This window comes from Herpailurus yagouaroundi, unplaced genomic scaffold (assembly GCF_014898765.1).
Source record: "Herpailurus yagouaroundi ecotype Mexico unplaced genomic scaffold, PumYag 186, whole genome shotgun sequence".
Classification (NCBI taxonomy): Eukaryota; Metazoa; Chordata; class Mammalia; order Carnivora; family Felidae; genus Herpailurus; species Herpailurus yagouaroundi.
The window spans coordinates 7,297,383-7,318,392 of NW_024412417.1; the positions used below are offsets into that span (position 1 = coordinate 7,297,383).

General features: G+C 42.4%; 1 protein-coding gene across 5 annotated transcripts in view; it reads right to left on the minus strand.

Annotated features, from left to right (window-relative positions):
* Positions 1-4,518, minus strand: part of PLEKHF2 (pleckstrin homology and FYVE domain containing 2) — a 28,692-nt gene extending 24,174 nt beyond the window's left edge. The window contains exon 1 of one of the 5 annotated variants that reach the window (XM_040494029.1): positions 4,394-4,518. The gene's annotated coding sequence lies outside the window, so the exon portion shown is untranslated. Of the gene's footprint in view, positions 1-3,406; positions 3,513-3,878; positions 4,002-4,393 lie in introns of those variants that run through there. The other 4 variants (XM_040494026.1, XM_040494030.1, XM_040494028.1 and 1 more) reach the window with 4 other exon arrangements.
* Positions 4,519-21,010: the final 16,492 nt, after the last annotated feature.

Genomic DNA, 21,010 nt, shown 5'->3' on the forward strand with positions numbered 1-21,010 from the left:
GGCAGAAAAAGGAAATGGTGGTATTTACAGGTTGAAAATTGACCAGTTATACACAGCAAAGGTCAAGGAGAAGAATATGAGGTGCTAGCGAGTTCACAGAATATGAACTACAAGGTTCAGCACTGGAAAGAAGGAAGAAAAATAACAGCCTGGGAGGTGACAATGAGGACACAAAGCTGGTTCATCAGGTATGATGGAAAACAGAAACACGGGCTCTTGAATCATCATCACCTCTGGTGATTTTAAGACTTGAGGTAGTTAAGGATGATGACAAGGTTAAGTAACTCAGTCATCCACGTAGGTTACTGATGTAGAGTAGAGGTGAAGGTCACTGGAGTTAGTGAACTGTAGTTACAAATGTGGCCCACCTTTATGGTCTGAAATGACTATAACTGTTACTTTAACCTCTGTAATCCTTTACTTTCCTTTGACTCAGATACATCCTTTTCAGCCTGAGAGATAGGAATCTGGGTGGCACTTAACTTCTCTCTGCATTTTATTCAACCACAAAATGAAGAGAATAAGGAGATGGGATAATGAATTAAATCAATGATTCTCAAACTCTGACTGAACATTAAAATCACAAGTGGTTTAAAAAAAACAAAACAGGGGCGCCTGGGTGGCGCAGTCGGTTAAGCGTCCGACTTCAACCAAGTCACGATCTCACGGTCCATGAGTTCGAGCCCCGCGTCGGGCTCTGGGCTGATGGCTCAGAGCCTGGAGCCTGTTTCCGATTCTGTGTCTCCCTCTCTCTCTGCCCCTCGCCCGTTCATGCTCTGTCTCTCTCTGTCCCAAAAATAAATAAACGTTGAAAAAAAAATTAAAAAACAAAAACAAAAACAAAAACAAAAACAGACAAAACTACCTATGCCTGACCCCAAACCCAGTAATTCTGATTTGTTTAGGGTGGAGTTCAGGCATCAGTATTTTTAAGAAGCTCCTCAGGGAATCCTAATGTGCCGGCAAGGCTGAGAACTAAACTGCCTATTTCTAAAGGTTGCTTCCTTTTAAAATTCTATGATTCTATGTAAATGACAGCCACTTTGTTCATTTGCTAATATAACTTACTATCATGCACCAGGCACTTTCACAAACATATTTTAGTAGATCCTCATAACTCTTTGAGGCAATATTTGTGTCCATTTCAAAAATGAGTCCAGTGTAGTTTAGAGAAAAGAAGCAACTTGTTCAGGAATCACAACCTAGTAAGGAGAAGAGCTAGAACTCAAATTTGTTGGTTATTTGTTCAAGTCTATCATGTAAGCAACCTGCTTTCTCTAGCACTCACAGCAAGTACTTGAATGCCTCCCAAATTGAGCATACCAGTTTGTGGTTTATGGATCAATTGGAGAGAAAGTTACTTTAGATGGGGGCAGAAAACTGACCCCAAATTCTACAGTAATTTCATTATAGAATTACTAAACACCTTCACCTAGAGAAATCTGCAACTTGAAACAGCACTCTGAAAGTGTATCTACATATATACTTTATTCAGTTAAGCCAACAAGAACATTGCTATTAAGCATGCAGCTGGCATACAAAGCCAGTTCTCAAAGATAAGCTTATCAATAGAAAAGCAATTTTTAAATGCTTTGCATTGAGTAAGGCATTCTAAACCAAAATTTTAAGACAATTCTGAAAAATTGACAGAGAAATGAGAGTTGCTCTACCAAAGAGCTTCAATGTATAAACATGACCTTCAAATTTATCAGGCATTATCTCTATTTTACACTTTAAAATGATTATTCTTTTGCTGACACACTGCTTCTTCTTTGTTGATTATACTTCAGCCCATTATCTACATGGAAATTTCATAAACATTCAAGTTCTGTATCCCTAGGCCAAAATTTGAGTTAACAAATTCCGAAAGAAAGAAAAAAAGAAAGAAAGAGGCATTAGAGAAGATTTAACTTCTATGCCCATGGAAAGGGCAATTTAATAAATTCATGAAGTGCATTTATATGGGACATATGTGTCTTCATCCATTCAAACCTTTACTGAGTGAGCATCTGCTGTGTTCTCGGCACACTGGGGATGAAGACGTAAATCAGATTCCGTGCGGTGTCTGTGGTCAAGGAGGTGCCAAGACAGATCAATGTAATATTTATTGGAATGCAATGTGATAAGTGATTTATTCTTGGGGAGAAAAGGGGGGTGTGGTAAGGAGAACAGCATAGGAAAGGTTTCAAAAAGTTAGGCTCAAGTGAAAATTTCACCACAAGAACCCCTGTCAGTCAGCTCTCTAGGAAATAAGTATACTGAAGAACTAAAATCAAGAAGAGCAGCAAAGACAGAGGAGACAAGGTGGACAGAGATTGCTCCACAACTGTGAGTTATGTATTCTACAAAGTTATGCTATAGAAAAACAAGAAGGCTTCAGAATCCTAAAGACCTCAGTTAAATACCAGTTTGGTTGCTAGACCTGTGACGTTAGTTAAGTCACCTCATTTCTAGGTTAATTCTTCATCCAGAAAAACAAATGTGTATAATGGTGTTTACTTGACAGTGAAGCAAAACAAAAAGGATTTTTTTTTTAAGAACGAAGGAAATTAGCAACCAAATCTGAGCAGAAACTATCTTTACCTCTAGATTAAGAAATTCTCCAAGACATGATTTAGGGTTTATCTTACTTGTGGTTAAGAGTCCCCTCAGTTCATTTAACAGAATTTTAAAGCTAAGATGCCTCTGTTTAAAAATATCAATTTACATTCATTTACTGGGGTAATTCAAGCTGAATCTCTGATGCCCTGGTGAGTACACCAGTTTTATTTTTTGAGGCGATAGCATGTGCTTTCCAATTAAGGACAGAAACTTAACACCATTCACCTCCAGCGCCGTCAGGACCCAAATAGATTAAAAATAGAAGCCTTCGTTAATACTGAATTAACCTGAGGACCCCGTGAGCCACGAGAATACAGAAAAAAAGGTAAATGCTCAAAACATGGCAGGCATGCACCTTTAAAAAATGAAAAGGAGAAAAAAAACTTCGTAAAGGCAAGATCACTTCACCTTACGACACATGCCTGTAAGTCTCTCAAAGTTCGTAAGTCTTTTAGTCTCCTCTGTAACGTACTATAAAACACAACAAAGAAGCTATTTAACAACTTACATACTTTGTGAGTCTTACAAAAGGGCTTAGTTATCTGTAACCTTAATACTACCATTGCCATCGCACACTCACAAGTGATTGCTATGATGAAAGAACACACAAGGGAATTCAAGCAACATGAGCAGCAAGCTGTTGGGCCTCCGTAACATTTTAAAAAGAAAAAATAAATTCGGCAGAAGACCATACAACTTTAAAAGACTCGAAATAAACAATGCGTTGGAACCAACGCTTCTATCCGAGCAAATCCTGCGGTGCCGTATTTTGCCAAGTCACATAAAAATATGCTGTTCAACTTACAACGTCCCTGATGCCCAGACACTGCAAACTTTTCGGAAAGAAAAACGTTGGGGCCCCAGGACGCCACCGGCCGCGAACCGGACCCCAGTCCTCACGCCCCGCAACTTCTCTTCTCGCCGGACCTCGGGGCCCCGCTGGCGCCTCGGCCCGCCCCCCGCCCGCGGTCCCGCGGCCCCGGCAGGCACCAGCGCGGACCCTCCGGACGGCCCCCGAGCCCGCGGGCGCAGGCGGCGGTGTTCTACGGGCGGGCGAGGCTCGCTGCTGGCGCCCGCGGGCCAACGCCAGCGCGCGGGGAGCGGCCGGGGAGCGGCCCGGGAGCGCCCCGTTTCTCACAGACCCCAACATGGCGTCGGCCGCCGCCCGCGACGACGACACCTCCCCGCGCCGCAGACGGCCCGGAGACCGCGGAGGCAAGCGCCGGAAAGTTTCGCTTCTCCTCTCCCGGCCCGCCAGGGACGGGCGCACAACCAACCTCGGGCTTCACCTACCCGGCCGGGCGCGGGCGGCGGCGACGGCAGCGAAGGTCCGACTCCTCGTCGTCCCGGGCGCCGGGCGCGGACTCTGCCCGTTCCTCCGCCCCAGTTTCCCAGGGTGTGTGCAGCCAGCGGCCCCGCGCAGTCGGCGCGATCCGGACGCGGCGGGCGGGCGGACGACCGGCACAGCCGCTCGCAGGTGACTCCCCCGCCCCTCCAGTCGAACCCCACAACGGCCGCCGGGGCTGGTCTCTCCCCTGCGCGTACACGGGCGCGCCGCCGCCCACACTCCAGGCGCGAGCGCTCGGGCACGAGCACACCCACACCACTCACTCCCCCGCCCTTTCTTGCTTGTTCCCTCGCCCCGCCCGTGCGGCCCGCGCGACGTGCTCGAGGGGGCGGGGCCTCTGCAGTTGACACACCCACCTAGGCAGTCCGAGGCAGAGGGTTCGTTCCTCTGCTCTGTGTGCGGTCAGGCTCTCCGGAGCCCTCGGGTGCACGTGGGAAGGCTTACCTGGTTTGCGTGGCTCTGGCACTCCTTTGGAAAGGATTGTTCATCTCTTTACGAGGTTCTTGGGAAGAAGGGAAGGAAGGCTGGGTTCTCTTTCCCCTACCACGAACGGGCCTCCCCAGGGAACTTAAGAACTTTCTGCAGGCGGGAAAGAAAGGCTTTGTAAATGTAGATGCGCAAAGGCGTCCGGGCGTACGTCTGTTTGCTAGTTCCGCTTAGCACGGCGTTCCTGCCCATCACATGTTTCATTTGCTCTCCCTAAAGCCCATACCTCTTGAAACCGAAAGAACTGCGGTTACAACACCTACCCCATGTACTTTGCACAGCACTTTAAGGGCATGCCTTTATTGCCTGCCTTAGAACTCTCGTCTTCCCAGAACTTTTCTCTGACGCTGCAAAACCTCATCTACCTACTTCAACAGGCTTGGAAACAGTGATGATAGTATATAAGGTTAACCCGTCCTTCCTCATACCGCAGCAACTGTTTGCTAAGCGCTCTGATGGGTACGTGGAGAGATATCAAAGATGTCTGAGAATGGACAAGGAATGGGGAAAGGGGACTGCGGCATACTCAACACAAAAAGTGTGTAGGTGTAAATTAGATTTGGGTATTATTTAAGAATATTTAACCTTTGTTTGACAGTTCTTGAATTAGAGCCGCCAGCATCCGAGCTGCACATAACTGAGCACCCACCAAGGGAACATGAGCAGGCCTTGATCCTGATCCGCTTTCTTTTGATGTGGGTTTCTATCATCTTTAGGCCTTCGGCTCCTATCCTCTCCTATTTCAACATCTCAGAAACAAAAAAAAAAAATTTTTTTTTTTTTAATTAGTAGCTAGAACAAAACTAGCAAGGGTGAACTTTAAAAATTTTTTAATGTTTTTATTTTTTATTTTTGAGAGAGAGAGAGAGAGACAGCTAGTGGGGAGGGGCAGAGAGAGAGGAGGGCACAGAATCTGAAGCAGTCTCCAGCCTCTGAGCTGTCAGCGCAGAGCCCAAGCTGGGGTTCGAACTCACAAATCACTAGATCATGACCTGAGCCAAAGTTGGAGCTCAACCTACTGAGCCACCCAGGTGCCCGCCCCAAGGATGAACTTTTTTTAATGGGGAAACTTTTAGGATCATTACACAAATCTTCACATGTTAGCTGTGGTTGTCTCTGTAGACAAGTACAAATGTCTCCAGGACACTTGTCTCAACCATCACCCTATCCCACCTTCATTCAGCCTCATCCCTCTACATGCAAAGCACATTTCAGTGGGGAAAAAGATGGGCTTGATCATCTCCAAAATGTCTTTAAATTTTGAGATTAGGAATTGCTATGTCTAGTCACCAAACATTTTTGGTCACTCAGCCATCAGTGAACATATTTGCCCTCTCTCCATTCCCAGCGTACTTATTTAGCTTAACCTAAAATGCATGGAGTTAGAAACTAAAAGAACTGTAATGAAAGTATCTATGTCATAGTCTCATTATGAAGATTAAATGAGTTAATGTTTGTAAAGCATAGTGCCTGGTACATGGTAAGTGCTATGTAAGTGCTAGATAAAAATTATTGTATAGGATGTATATGAATTGCATATGTAATAATGTATATAATATATGGTATGCAGATATACATCTATTATTATATACCTAGTATACCTATATTAGGTACATTATAAAACATACACACAAAAAATCAGAAGTAATTATGTAAAACATTGTTTGTGTTTTCTTTCTGCACTCTGCGTGTTCTGTACCTTCCCTGGGTTGTAGCACAACCCTCTTTGGACCTCACTGATTTAGAGCTATACTGACAAATATGGTAGCCACTAACCACATGTAGTTATTAAAAATTCAGTTCCTCAGTCACACTGACCACATTTCAAGTACTTAATAGCCACATGACTACTGGACAGTGCAGATATAAAATATTTCCATTGTTGCAGAATGTACTCTTGGATAGCACTGATAAAGCTGAAAGAAACAAGGGACTAAGGCAGTAGGATCAACTTGTGACTAGGACCTGTAACCATGGCACCTTGTTCAAATCCAGTGATAAGATCTTTCTCTGAGCCTCACATCTCTATAAAATGGAAATAAAAATGGGAACTACCTCATGGACTGCTGAGCAGAGGAAATGAGATAAGGTATGTAAAGTCTCTGGCAGAATACTTAAAACATAGAGGAACTTGAAAATATTGGTAAAATTTGAGTTTTACCCAATTTGATAAACCTGAAAGGTTTATTATTGTCCTTGATTCTAATGGGTAAGTTTTTCAAGGATATTTATTTTTTAAAAAGTTAAGAATTTGGTAAACTTTTAGTTGCATTCAAGGGGAGATGGCAAACACCTGGATTTTAATTACTCCTTGATTTCTTTGTTCTCCCCACCCATAGGCCCCAGTCTTCTCCCAGTTGTGCCCATCTCAGCAAAATGGCACTGCTACCCTCAAACCTGATGAGTCATCACCATCTCATCCTCTTTCCTATCTCCTTCATCCAGTCTCTTTGCTTCTAAAATATTGTAGGATCTGCCTGCAAAACACCTCATCTGAAATCCTCTCCTCTCCTTGTGTCCCCTCTGCAGAGGGACAACACAGGATTGTTCAGCTTCCCCACAGAAAGCCTTCTATGACTCCCCATGGAGGCTGCAATATGCAGTTGTACAGGTTGTAGTAGAACAACCCACCCTTTGGAAGACTGCCTTTCACATTGGAACACTGTAAATTTTGTATTTTTAAAAATGTTTTTTTAACGTTTATTTATTTTTGAGACACAGAGAGACAGAGCATGAATGGGGGAGGGTCAGAGAGAGAAGGAGACACAGAATCTGAAACAGGCTCCAGGCTCTGAGCTGTCAGCACAGAGCCCAATGTGGGGCTCGAACTCACGGACCGCGAGATCATGACTTGAGCCACAGTCAGACGCTCAACTGACTGAGCCACCCAGGTGCCCCAAAATTTTGTATTTATTACAAGTATTCTCTGGCAGATTTCAGTGAAGTGCCTTGTTCTACTAAAAGTATTTTACAACAATTTCCCAACAAGATGGAAATGCTTTGAGAAGTGGATGCTCTTTTCTAAAAAAAATTTTTTTTTCAACGTTTATTTATTTTTGGGACAGAGAGAGACAGAGCATGAACGGGGAAGGGGCAGAGAGAGAGGGAGACACAGAATCGGAAACAGGCTCCAGGCTCTGAGCCATCAGCCCAGAGCCTGACGCGGGGCTCGAACTCACAGACCGCGAGATCGTGACCTGGCTGAAGTCGGACGCTTAACCGACTGCGCCACCCAGGTGCCTCATTTTTTTTTTTTTTTTAATTTTTTTTTTTTTTGGATGCTCTTTTCTAATTTGCCCAAAGGTGCCACATGGGGTAGGAACATTTCTATTTCACTTTGAACAAAATGCCAGTTGATCACTAGGTCCTATAAACCCCAGCACAATACAACCTCTGCCATCCTCTCCACCATAAAATAATGCCAAGCTCCACCAAATTCCAGTCATATTGATCTCCTGTTGTTTTAAAAATATACCAAGCTCTTTTCTGCTAGGGGACCCGCTGTCCTGGCCACTTCTCTACCTAGAAAGTCAAGCCCATCGCACCCCACCCTTCACATAGCTGTGGCTCCTTGTCATCTTTCAGTTCTCTGTGCCCCGAGAGAGTGCCCCTGTTATTCTGGGTTACAGCCCTGTGTTTCCCTCATGGCACTTACAGATCTCCTTGGAGACAGTACACTCCATGAGGACAGGGAGTTCATGGTTTTCTTTGTTCTATCCCCAGCTTTTCCATGGTCAACTTAGCACTATTGCCACCCCTCTGTGCGCTGTGGGAGAAAGCTTATAATTCCATTTTCCAGAAGACTTTTCCTTAAATGTTTCCAGGTTAAATCCCACCAATGGAGACACATGTGTGAAATTTGAAAAGCAGAAGAAAAGGAGAAACCATTATTCTCCAGTACAGCTTCAAACAGGCAGCTCAGATCAGAGGGGGCTGTTTCCATAGACTTCTGGGAAAATATCAGACAAACCTGAAAACATAATATTCTGTTTTTGAAAGGGGTGGTGGGGCTGTATTCTTAAAAAGGGCAGTGGAAATGTTCCAGATTAAAAGAGGTGAGGGACTCCTGGGTGGCTCAGTCTGTTAAGCGTCCAACTCTTGGTTTTGGCTCAGGTCATGATCTCACAGCTTGTGGGTTTGAGCCCCACTTTGGGCTCTGCGCCGACGTGTGGAGCCTGCTTGGGATTCTCCCTCTCCCTTTCTCTCTACCCCTCCCTCTGCTTGTGCTGTCTCTGTCTCTCTCAGAATAAATAAATAAACAAACTTAAAAAATAAATAAATAGGGGCGCCTGGGTGGCGCAGTCGGTTAAGCGTCTGACTTCAGCCAGGTCAAGATCTCACGGTCCGTGAGTTCGAGCCCCGCGTCGGGCTCTGGGCTGATGGCTCAGAGCCTGGAGCCTGCTTCCGATTCTGTGTCTCCCTCTCTCTCTGCCCCTCCCCCGTTCATGCTCTGTCTCTCTCTGTCCCAAAAATAAATAAACATTGAAAAAAAAAATAAAAATAAATAAATAAATAAATAAATAAAAGAGGTGAAAAGACATGGCAACTAAATATAATACCTGACCCTAGACTAGGCCCTCTAGCGGAAGGGGAGAACGCTACAAAGGACATTATTGGGCCAATTGAAAAACTCAGAATATGAACAGAAAAGTAGACAAAGGTATTATATTAAATGTACTGTCTTGGTCATATAAAAGAAAGTCCCTATTCTTAGGATATACACACTATTTAGGGGTAAAAGACCATGAGGTATATAATATACCCTCAAATGATTCAGAAAATATTTCATACATAACATATAATGTAAATATTACCTCTAAAAGAAAGAAGTCACTTACATAACTGATAAAGCAAATGGAGTAAAATGTTAGTAGATGAATCTGGGTAAAGAGTTTATGGATATTCTTGCTATAATTTCTGTTTGTGCAAACTGTGAGTTTGAAATTATCCCCCCCCCAAAAAAACCAAAAAAACAAAAAAAAAACCCATTTAAAAATATATATATAATAAAGCACTAAAGAAACAATACTAAATAATTCAAAAGAAACTAGGATAGCTGTCTTAAATATCCAGTCTCAAAATAGGTCCAGACTGACAGCAACATGATTAAAAAACAGTGTACTTTATGTTTTCTAATTCCTCAGTGAACAAAAAGTGAATTTTTTCTTCTTGCAGAAGACAAGATGCTCCCTGGCTATAATCTATCATACACAGTGGGTATTTCTAAACATTTAAATATGGGATGTTTGTGGCTTTGCTCGCCACTATGTCATACAAACTAGTTTGGCACAATCACATCCTGGGCTGCAGGAAGTAGGAACAGATACTATATCCTTATAAAACTTAATTATGTGAAGAGAATAATCCAAGTTATAACCACATCCCCCAATTGCATCATTGTCTACTTTTTGCTTTAAAGCAAGAAGGCCTCGTGATTCGTGGAAATGTGGTTCTATGCTATTTTATTAGAGAGCCTTATAGTCATGTCCTAGAAGATCATTTAGAAATGTTTTCCGATTAAATGACAAAGAAAATTCTCTCAAAAATATTGCAAGACAGTAAAATGATCAGTGGTTGCCAGACATTAGGGAGAAGGGAGGGATACATAGGATTTTTAGGGCAGTGAAACTTCTATATGATACTGTAATGGTGGATACATGTCACTATATAATTTGTCAAAATTTATAGCAGGGGGGAACTTAATATAAACTATGGACTTTGGGTGATAAGGACACGTCAGTGTAGGTGCATTGACTGTAACAAATGCACCACTCTGGTGGAGGCTTGCTTGTGTAAGGGCAGGAGATTTATGGAACTCTGTACTTTCCACCCAATTTTGCTGTGAACCTAAAACTGCTCTAAAAAATAAAATCCATGCAAAGGGAAAAAAATATTGCATATGTCTCTTGGAAAGGTTAGAATTTAAGGCTGGGGAGTTGAGAAGCTTTTTGGAAGGAATTTTAATTCATTTCTTGAAAAATTTATTGTAAATTGTATTTCTCAACTACTGCGCTTTTAACAATCCGTCAAGCTGTCTTACCTCAGAATCAAAAAATGACATTTTTATTATTATTATTTTTTATTTTAGAGAGAGAGCGTGAGCAGGAGAGAGGGGCAGAGGGAGAGAGAGAGAGACTCTTCAGCAGGCTCCACACTCAGAGCAGAGCCCAACACAGAGCTTGATCCTATAACTCTGGGATCATGACCTGAGCCAAAATCAACTGTGAGCCACCAAGATGCCCTTCAAAAATGACATTTAAATTTGAACACAGAACCTTATTAATATAAAAAAAATAAATTTTCTTGGCAGAAATTTGACGTTGGGACACCTGGGTGGCTCAGTCAGTTGAGCATCTGACTCTTGATTTCAGCTCAGCTCCTGATTCCAGGGTTCTGGGATTGAGCCCCACATTGGACTCTGCCCTGCATGGAACCTGCTTGGGATTCTCTGTTTCCCTCTCTCTCTGCCCCTCCTCTGCGTGTGCTTTCTCTCTCTCTCTCTCTCTCTCTCTCTCTCTCTCTCTCTCTCAAAAAAAAAAAATAAACTTAAAAAATTTTTTTTATCTTGATCTTGGGAGTTTTAACATATGCATCTAGTATACATCAAGAATCCTGTGAATTTTTCCAATAGTGGATATAAATTGATCAGGGATTTGTCTCACTTCAACTGAGTTTATATATTTCCAACAGGGACATCACATCATATTGGAAACTAAGGAACTAGTTCCATGCTCATCTCTGTTTTTCTAGAAACATAAGGCTCAACACCCCATCCTGAAATAAATTCCAGGTAGGATAGTAAATTACATGTAAAATATGGAAACTTTTGTATAAAAGGGACATATAAAATATACAACTACATTAATTTTTTTTATCTTTGGTAGAATTATACATGATTCTTTTTCTTATGTGTTTTACCAATATTCTATAATAAGTATGTATTGTTTTATTAAAGAAAAACACAAGGCATAATCATGGGTAAGTTTTTCAATGAAGTAAAAATCATATTCAAGTACTCTATACACAAAAAGGCACAATGTCTGCTTTCTTCTGTAGAAAATTCCTAAATTATTTGCACATTACCTTCCCTGCCAGTTGAGTGGAATTATACAACAAATGCCTTATTTCTCAACATTAACTCTTGTAAATGACAAAACGTTGACCTCCACAAGCAGTTATTGAAAAAGTTTACCTTCTATAAACTAGCTTAAAATAAGTATGGAAACTGCAAAATGAGAATACTGTATTATGTTTTTAAAAGTTGGTGCCAGATTAAATAAAATTCAACAGAAACTTTAAATCCAAATATTATTGAAAGAATCTATTTTAAAAAGCAATATACTTTTCTGGAGTAGTAGTATAAATAGGTCGTTCATACTTTTATGGAAAGGGAAGACATTTAAGCATGATTTCATTAAAAATTCATTTTCAAATAAAAATAAAAACTTTCATAGTTTGAAGCCAGATAGACCTGGGTTCAAATTCTGATTCTACAACTTATTAGCTTATAACCTTGTGTAAATGGCTTAACTGTTCTGTTCAATTTTCTTGTTAGTAAAAATTGGTAAAAATGGGAAAATAATCCCCTATGCCCTAGGATTATAAAGATTGGGGCTAATATAGGCAAAGCACATAGCAAATAGTAGATGCCTGGAAAATAGAGGGTCTTAAATAAACAGTGGATGTGGTGGTAATGTTATAGTACTAAATGTTGTTGCTGTTGAAATTATTAATAAAATATAAATTTTATCACTTATGTGACAAGGCAGGAAATAGTATATTAAACCTTGACATGCCTGATTTATAGATCTCTGGCCAGTTCTTGCAAAGGTCCTTCCTTCATATCTGTGCCTCTTTAGTGACTCTTCATACACTCTAGATTGACAACAAATGAAGAATGTTCACAAGCAGAACAAATCCTATGAAAACAAGCCATCATTCAGTTGTAACCACCCAACTGCACTCCTTACCTAGTCTCCCTCTGGCTCTGTATGGAGCAGCCCCCAGCACCCATCTCAGTCCCTGACTTCTATCCAAACCCACCCATATGTTTCTTCACTTCTGAGCCCAAGTTCAGCCACCAGGCCCGGTGGGTGCCAGAACAGGCAGGCATGGCCAAATACAACAGGGCCCCTGGTTCTAGAAGAGGGGTGAGGTGCCTGGACCAAGAGTACTCTGGAGAAAATGTCCAAAGTCTTTGCAGAGTAGTAGCCCTGCTCTGCCTCATTTGAGCCTCAGCACATACAATCACTGTTTATTGAACTATGACTCACACATAAGGAAACCCGAATTTGGAAATGAAACTGAGTGGCAAGGCAGGAAACCAGCCAAGAAACAGGGAACACAGTCAAGAGACAGGCTTACAGCCAGAGACCATAGGACGTGGTGCAGAGTACTATTTCTAAAGCTGGGGTCAAAACTCCTAAAGGTTAGAAAGAACATTTTGATCTGGAAAACACTGAATAGCTTTTTAATGATAATGCAAAGGTATGAATGGTCTCTTCTGCCATACAGCACCTTCTTTCTATATTCTCCAAGTACTGAACCCTTTTACTGTCTTTTTTTTTTCCATATCATCTCCAGCATATCTTTACCTTATTTTCTCCTAGCTTCCGCCTTCCTGTGTGAGGAATCCTGACACACATTCTACTTTCCCAGAAATGGAGTGTCATGTATATGTATAGAAACACAAATATGCACATCGTGGATTTGAAAACCAAAATAATCCATGGACATCTACTTGGTGATAAGGTTGGGGTGGAAATATAAAATAGAGTAAATTAGTCCTATTTATAAAGCAATTCATTAACTTATAAAAATATCTATTGACTGCTATGAGTTAGATATTGTTCTTAGAGTTGGGGGTAGCATGGGGTATGGAGGGAAATCAGACAAGAACTATGTTTTTAAGGAGCCTAGATTCTAGCAAGGGGAGAAAGCACAGAAAATAAGATAATTACAGACAGTGATAGGTGCAGTAAAGGAAACAGACACGGTAAGTACAATGACATCACCCAGGAGTGTTTAGGGTGGGAGGTGTTTTATCCCCATAATATTCATCAACCCTACCACCACTATTACTGGTCTTTGAGAAGACTACTGATAGTCTCTCAGTCTAATGTAAATTGCTATGTAAATGAATCTTCAAGACACGTGTCATAGCCCTTCCCACTATCCCACATTCTCAACCAGATTATTTATTGTCCCTAAACTATTCTTCAATAAAAGTTCTGGAGCCATCACAGAGTACTTAATGGAAAGTGACTGGCTATTTTAACTAGAATAGTCCATACAGCTTCTCTAAGAAGACCACAATCGACAAGACAATCGAATTGAAAGATGAGAAAGAGGCAACTCCAGGAAGAGGTAGAGAAAAGTGTTCAAGGACAGGAAGGAATGCAAAGGCCCTGAGGCAGAAAGAGTTTATAGTGAACTCAGAGTACAGAGATCAGTGTGGCAGTGGAGGAGCTGGTGTTAAGAGCTAAGTGAGGTGGGTAGAAGCCAGAAGCGTTCTGGGCTGAACCAGAGGGGCCTGGCTATAAGCAGGAGAGTGACGCTATTTGACTTACAGTTTTAACAGATTTAACTCAGAACTGAAAACAAAAATGGAAACAGGAAGACCTCTCAGCAAAACATCACAGTAGCTCAGGGGAAGGTGATGATAGCATGGCCTTGTGGGCAGCTTTGGAAGGAGAAATGGACAAATGAGGTATACCTTGGAGATAAAACAGGTAGGACTTGCTAACTGACTGCAAGAAGGCAAGGGAATGGGAGGAATGCAGAGTAACTGCCAGGTTTAGGTGTAAGCAGTTGAGCAGATCATGGCCTCATCAACTGGGATAAGGATGCCTAGGAAAGGAACTGGTTTGAGAAATGGAAGGAGAATCAAGAATAATTTGACATATTTGGTTTGAAATGCCTATTAGTGATCACAACTAGTGATGTCAAGTCTAGAGTAAGTGGAGAGATCAGGACTAGAACTATAAACTGGGGCACCGTCCACAGGAAATACAGTTAGGGATGATGTCAAGAAATTTATTAGGATAAAACCTTATAAAATCAAGGATCTAAAGATGAATGAAGATAATTTATCAAAAAGAAATAATGCCTTATGCACAAAGATATTTATGGCAGCATTATTTATGACATTAAGGGGGAAAACACTAAATGTGTATTTCGAAGCAGTTGAGTGCTTTATCAGTGAAATATTATTCAATAATTTAAAGTCTTTGAGGCACCTGGCTGCATCAGTCTGTAGAGCATGTGACTCTTGATCTTGGGGTTGTAAGTTCGAGCCCCATGTTGAGTGTAGAGATTACTTAAAAATAAAATCTTCAAAAAATAATAATAATTTAAAGTCTTTACTAAGACTTCTGTATAAGAAAGGGCTATATTTATATTAAAATTCTAAGTGGGGAAAAAAACACTATAAACTTATCCACATGGCATGATCACTATATTAAAATATGCATGGGGCGCCTGGGTGGCGCAGTCGGTTAAGCGTCCGACTTCAACCAGGTCACGATCTCGCGGTCCGTGAGTTCGAGCCCCGCATCAGGCTCTGGGCTGATGGCTCAGAGCCTGGAGCCTGTTTCCGATTCTGTGTCTCCCTCTCTCTCTGCCCCTCCCCGTTCATGCTCTGTCTCTCTCTGTCCCAAAAATAAATAAACGTTGAAAAAAAAATTTTTTTTTAAAATAAAATATGCATAAAAGGTAAGAAGGAAATATGAAAGGTTAATCATGGTCATTCTTTTTCTTTGGACTTTCTCATATTTTCTATCATTCCCATTCTGTTTGATAGCTTAAGTGAGTCTTATACTAAGGTAACAGACAACCCCCCAAATTTCTATGGCTTCACACATAAAATTTATTTTTTGCTCATCCCAAGTCCACTGTAGGTCAGATATAGCAGATAATAAAAGATGGCCACTATCAATATTTACCCTTCCTGTACCATATGCTACTCCCTATATCAAATGTAGGAGTCCAATTTCCCTTGCTTTGAATCTGGATTGGTTTTGGTGACTTGCCTTGATCAATAGAATATGGCAGCAATGATGGTGTGTGACATCTGAGGATAGGTCATAAGAAAACTTTTAATTCCTCCTGGGTCTCTTGGGACACACACTCTTGGGCTGCTTCCTCTCAGAACCTAGGACCCATGCAGTAAGAAGCCCAAGACATACAGGTGCTGTGGTTGATAGCTCCAGAGCACCCACTTGATAGCATCGATTCTAACCATTTTGGAATACCAACTCAGGTGAGTGGTCAAAAGACTGCAGATTTAGCCAACAACTTTCTGCAACAGTATGAGAGACCCCTAGGGAGAATGGTCAAGCCGAGCCCACTCAGCACACACAGAACTATGGGAGGTAATACAAAATTATTGCTTTAAGCCAGTAAGTTTTAGAGTTATTTGACACACAGAAATTGATAACCAGAGTATGTGACTACTTACTTTCCAAGGAAGCTGCTTTGCTCTTGTGCCTCCATCATCTCAACATCTGGCCATCATTATCATCCTAAAGGAGAAGGCAGAACTAAAAGTTTACACGGGACCTTTCTCTACCTCAGCCCAGAAGGGACAGATATCATATAGGCTGCCTACAGCCTATAGGTCAGCACAAGGTAAACAAGGAAATATAGTTTCTTGGGTATGTGGCAAGGAGAAAAAATGATATAATGTATACTATGACTTTACATTACTTTCACTTTTTAATTGTAAAATATTCTAAACATAACAAAAGAGTACAAAGACGAAAAGGCATCCATCTACTCACTAACCAGACATCAAACTCTTACAACCACACAAAAAAAGCCTTATTAAAAAAAATTTTTTTAACGTTTATTTATATTTGAGACAGAGAGAGACAGAGCATGAACGGGGGAGGGTCAGAGAGAGGGAGACACAGAATCCGAAACAGGCTCCAGGCTCCGAGCTGTCAGCACAGAGCCCGACGCGGGGCTTGAACTCACGGACCGCGAGATCATGACCTGAGCCGAAGTCGGCCACTCAACCGACTGAGCCACCCAGGCGCCCCAAAAAAAGCCTTATTAAATGGCCCTGGAGAGCTTTCTGTAGATGTTGGGTGATAATTGCTGAATCTAACCCTTCAAAGGATGTCGAGTTCAGACTCCTTAACAAACCCCTTCACCATGACTACTTTTCTGGATAGTTTGCAATTTTCCTCCCAACACTCCATACAGGATATTGGTTATTTTTCCCTCCTTGTATCCATATACTCCTCTTTTGGTAAAACATTGCCCCCATTTTCTTTTGCATAACCATTTCTACCTCATTCTCAGCAAAACAGTTTACATGTGATTAATTCTCCCTCTGCTCCAGGGATGAGCTTACTTTTGCCCAGCATGCTACCCCATATTCCTGGATCCAGTAAATGGTCTCATTCCTGGAATGAAACCCAGGAGTTTATTTGATAATTGAAGAAAAAGATGTTCTCTGTCCTTCTGACATGAACAAGGAATCATATGACCTCAGAACTATTGACATTCATCTTGCAACCATGAAGGAAGTCTGCCTGGGGGTACAGCTTCCATAGTAGAAGCCAGAACAGAGAGAGGAAAAGAAATGAGGCCCTTGACACCATCAAGACTTATCTCTATGGCCTGAATCATCTCTGGCCTGAACAACCTCTTGCCTTTTAGGTGAGACAATGAATTTCTTTTGTTAAATCAGCGTGAATTGGATTTTCTGTTGATTTCAACAAAAAGACTGATTGTTATTAATTAATACCAACAATGATCCAGCCACCCTGCACTACCTTCGGTTCTCTAGAATATGTGTATTTTCACTTCAAAATAAGGTGAAACTGAGCCGAAAATATATTGAGAATAGTTACCACAAAAAGAGTGGTCCAGGCCCCTGTTGTTATGGTTGCAGAACAAAATTGTCACCTGCAGAATCTATGAAATATTTAAAAAAATCAAGAACATCTCATATTTTCAGCTGTTGAGGAGTGTCATTCCTTAAGTGTCATCCCTTAAGTCCACAAGTTGACTTGTGGACATCAGTAATTTTAGGGCATCGGTCTGGACAAATGACTGTGGGAAGCTCTCTGAGGTCCAAGTTTCTCTCAAAACTATCTGTTGAGAGGTGCTTGGCTGGCTCAGTTGGTAGAGCATGTGACTCTTGATCTCAGGGTCGGGAGTTCAAGCCTCATGTTGAGTGTAGAGTTTCCTTAAAAAACAACAAATAACAATAACAACAGCAGCAGCAACAACAAGCTATCTGTTGAGCAATTGGGTTTGATGCCCATGAGAATAAACTTTGGCACAGTGTAAAGACCTTCATCTGAGGCCTGACAGCTTGGATATGGAAAGTATGTGGACAGAAAAATTTCTGTTGAGTCAAAGTTATGCTTCTAACTTCCCAGTGTGGTCATACGAATGGGGAACTGTGTGTCCCTTCAAGTATATGCAACTCAGCTCCAGCCAGTGTGACTGAGTCAACTCGACAGGGTTTCGAGGTGACATAAAAGGGGAAAATGGAAAAATGTTTTTCAAAAATTTTTTTTTTTCCAACGTTTATTTATTTTTGGGACAGAGAGAGACAGAGCATGAACGGGCAAGGGGCAGAGAGAGAAGGAGACACAGAATCGGAAACAGGCTCCAGGCTCTGAGCCATCAGCCCAGAGCCCGACGCGGGGCTCGAACTCACGGACCGCGAGATCGTGACCTGGCTGAAGTCGGACGCCCAACCGACTGCGCCACCCAGGCGCCCCGGAAAAATGTTTTTCAATCAGAGGAGCCAGACCCTCCCTTACCTTCATATTACAATTCTCTCATCTTTTCACCACATTTGAACAGCTAGAGAAGCCTCCAAGAAATGATGATATAACAACACTTAAAAGTTGCCAAGGTGGGGCGCCTTGGTGGCTCAGTTGGTTAAGTGACTGACTCTTGATTTCAGCTCAGGTTGTGATCTTGCAGTTGGTGGGATTGAGTCCCACGTTGGGCTTTGTGCTGACAGTAGGGAGCCTGCTTGGGATTCTCTTTCTCCCTCTCTCTGTGCCCCTCCCCTGCACACGTGCACATGCACAGCCTCTCTCTCTCTCTCTCTCTCTCTCTCTCAAAAATAAACATGAAAAAAAATGTTTTTAAAGTTGCCAAAGGGAGACCTTCCAGAAATAGTGTAGTAAATGAAACACGTTTTGTAGTCTTCTCTGCCACACAAATCCATCTTTTCTTTTTTTTAAAAATTTTTTTAACGTTTATTTATTTTTGAGACAGAGAGAGACAGAGCATGAACGGGGGAGGGTGAGAGAGAGAGGGAGACACAGAATCCGAAGCAGGCTCCAGGCTCCAAGCTGTCTGACGCGGGGCTCGAACTCACGGACAGTGAGATCATGACCTGAGCCGAAGTCGGACGCCCAACCGACTGAGCCACCCAGGTGCCCCCAAATCCATCTTTTCTTGAGTCACTGTATATTTTTCCCTCTCCCCTTCAGCCCTCTTGGTGTAAACACATATTGAGGGTTTAAGATGAACTTTTTAAAGTTCAATAGCAATGATAGACAAGGCAGATCTAGTGAACACAAAAAAGAATTTTTGAAGACTTAGTCATTTGGTAAGATGAGCACACGCTATGACAGGCTCTACAAATGCAAGGCTATCTTGATATACACTTCTGCTGATTGCAAATCTCAGAAGAACATTTACAGTAGCTTATTTGTAACTTCAGATCTAAGTTGCAGCACGGGTGTCAAAGTCAGTTTTAGAAATCTCCATGGGATATTAAAGAAATAAAGATATTTTTGTTTGTTGTTGCTATTTTGGTCTCAGAATAAAAAGAATGTAGGAGAAAGTAAAAACATAATTAACACCTGTATTCCCAGAATGAAAAAATGTGATTATAGAACAGTGGTAGAAAATATATACAGAAAGTTGGCGAGATGACTCATAAGTACAAGCACCAAAATAGCTCAGCTTTTGTATACGGTGTGACAGATCTGCCAACAGCTAACTAATGTAATAGAATAATGAATCACTTGAGACTAGATTTATTTTAAAATCCCTGTAAGGCACACCTACATACGTAGTACCAGAAAAGCCACCGACTGTCAGCAAACATGGCCATCATAATATGGGGGGTTGGGGAGTAAAAGCAAGGAGGTCATGCACTGGTAAGTTGCATGGTACCAGCTGCTCTTCACTTTTAAGTCGGCTCCCCTCACTTTCCCTCCACCTGTCTGTGCAGGGAGCACTGAGTGTTCAGTGGTTAAGCCCCAGGGGCCATGCCTGTGGCTGAGGCTGAGGTAGGTCTCCTTGGTTCTCCTTTTTCTCTACTACAGGCCTCGGGCTGCTGAGGGCCCTTCCCTCTTTCAAGGCAACACTACCCATTCTATCTCTGGCTTCACTTCTCCACTCCAAGGCTGGAGACACAGGTTGGCTTGTTTTACCCAGTCTGCGCATCACTCACATAAGCGCATGTGTCCTTTCCGTGCCAAGGTTTCACAGGGTCAGCTCAGGGAGGTGGGAGGGGAAAGAACCGGCAAATGCGGGGAAACCTCAGGCCTCAGGGAATCTTACCAAGTTCCCGCCTTTGGGGTTCTGGCTGTCATTCCCAGCTTCCCCAAAAGTCCTTCAGCCTTCCATGTACTCTGAGTTCTCTGCCATGGTTGTATCCCGAGTTTGGAGCTCACCCCTCCCTGGGGTACCAGTGGGAGAGTGCTCCACACCCCTGCTCACTTTCCCCTGGGCTTGATGCATTCCTTGGCTCTGAGGCTCTAGCTGGGACCGAATGATGAGTCAACTTGTATCCCCTCTGATGCCATTTTTCTGAAATAAGTAATTCCTGTTTCTGAGGATCCCAGACTGGATGGCACTTCTTTCCAACTATTCTCTACTCCATAGAGAAATGACTGTCTCCATGCATTTCCTCAGCTGCTCCATAACAGAACTCAGAGTCAAGCTGCCTGGCTTCCAGCCCCTACTCTGCTACTTGCTTGCTAACTAGTGACATATGGCACATCACTGAACGTTTTTTAGTCTCAGTTTCCTCACCCATCTAGTTGTGGTGTGGTTTCAAAGATATAGGCCACTTAGCACAGTTCTGGGTACACAACAAGAATTCCCATCGGGACCCTTGCCAATATCTGCTAGCCACGATCCAGCACCTAAAGAGGTAATGCCTGACACAGCAGGGGCCTCCTGGACTTTGCTCCATCATGGCAGCCAGCGTCCATTCTGGCCGGTCACCACCGGTTGCTTTTGTGTTGAAAGCAAAGTCACTCAGAGAAGTGTGTACTTACAGGTGGTTAAACACAGAAGAGGTGAGACAGGAACCACAACCGGAAGCGTGGAGGGATGGGAAAGAGCAGGATGGAAAGGTGTCTTTTGTCTGTAGTGTGATAGGCAAACAGGATCTTAGTGGCTTACAGAACAGAGAAGTGTAGGGAAGGTTGTTGCAGTATTGTCTGTGACTGCCATAACAAATGACCACAGAAAGGGTTTTAAAACAACAGAAAGTGACTCTCTCACAGTTCTGGAGGCCAGAAGTCTGGGTTCCCTTTGAAGGTGTTGGCCAGGTTGTACTCCCTCTGAAGAGAATCATTC